Below are 968 nucleotides of genomic sequence, written 5' to 3' on the forward strand. Positions count from 1 at the left end.
GAAACGGAACAGAAGCTACCTCTCAGGGGCCAAAGTTGTAAGGTTCATGCTTCTTTCATGGGTCAAACGGTGGAGCAAAGAGTCCAATGCAAAGATCACCATTCCATGCCCATCACTCATCCCTGTATATAATTAGCATATGGGAGAAATTAAACTTTCTGATATGCTACTACACCTGTATAAGACAAGTTACAAGTTGAGGAGATGGCATATTCCACTTTTCGGATACATCCTTGACTTGAATACCTGGTCTACAAGAGGGACTGTGCCCTACTGGACCAGAAGCTATCTGAACGCTACCCCAACAGAGGTCGATTATCTTGTTAATAATTTCACCTCCTCACTACGTACGACTCTGGATACTGTAGCTCCAGTGAAAACTAAGGTCTCTAATCAGAAGTACCTGACCCCGTGGTATAATTCTCAAACACGTACCCTAAAGCAGATGACTCGTAATCTGGAGAGGAAATGGCGTGTCACAAATTTAGAGGATCATCATTTAGCCTGGAGAAATAGTTTGTTGCTTTATAAGAAAGCCCTCCGCAAAGCCAGAACAGCTTACTACTCATCACTGATTGAAGAAAATAAGAACAACCCCAGGTTTCTCTTCAGCACTGTAGCCAGGCTGACAAAAAGTCAGAGCTCTTTTGAGCCAACCATCCCTTTAACGTTAACTAGTGATGACTTCATGAACTTCTTCACAAATAAAATTTTTATCATTAGAGAAAAAATTACCAATAATCATCCCACAGATGTAATATTATCTACAGCTACTCTTAGTACCATTGATGTTAAGTTAGACTCTTTTTCTCCAATCGATCTTTCTGAGTTAACTTCAATAATTACTTCCTCCAAACCATCAACGTGTCTTTTAGACCCCATTCCTACAAAACTGCTCAAAGAAGTCCTGCCATTGATTAATTCTTCGATCTTATATATGATCAACCTATCTCTAATAATCGGCTATG

This window comes from Neolamprologus multifasciatus, chromosome 6 (genome assembly GCF_963576455.1).
Source record: "Neolamprologus multifasciatus chromosome 6, fNeoMul1.2, whole genome shotgun sequence".
Taxonomy (NCBI): Eukaryota; Metazoa; Chordata; class Actinopteri; order Cichliformes; family Cichlidae; genus Neolamprologus; species Neolamprologus multifasciatus.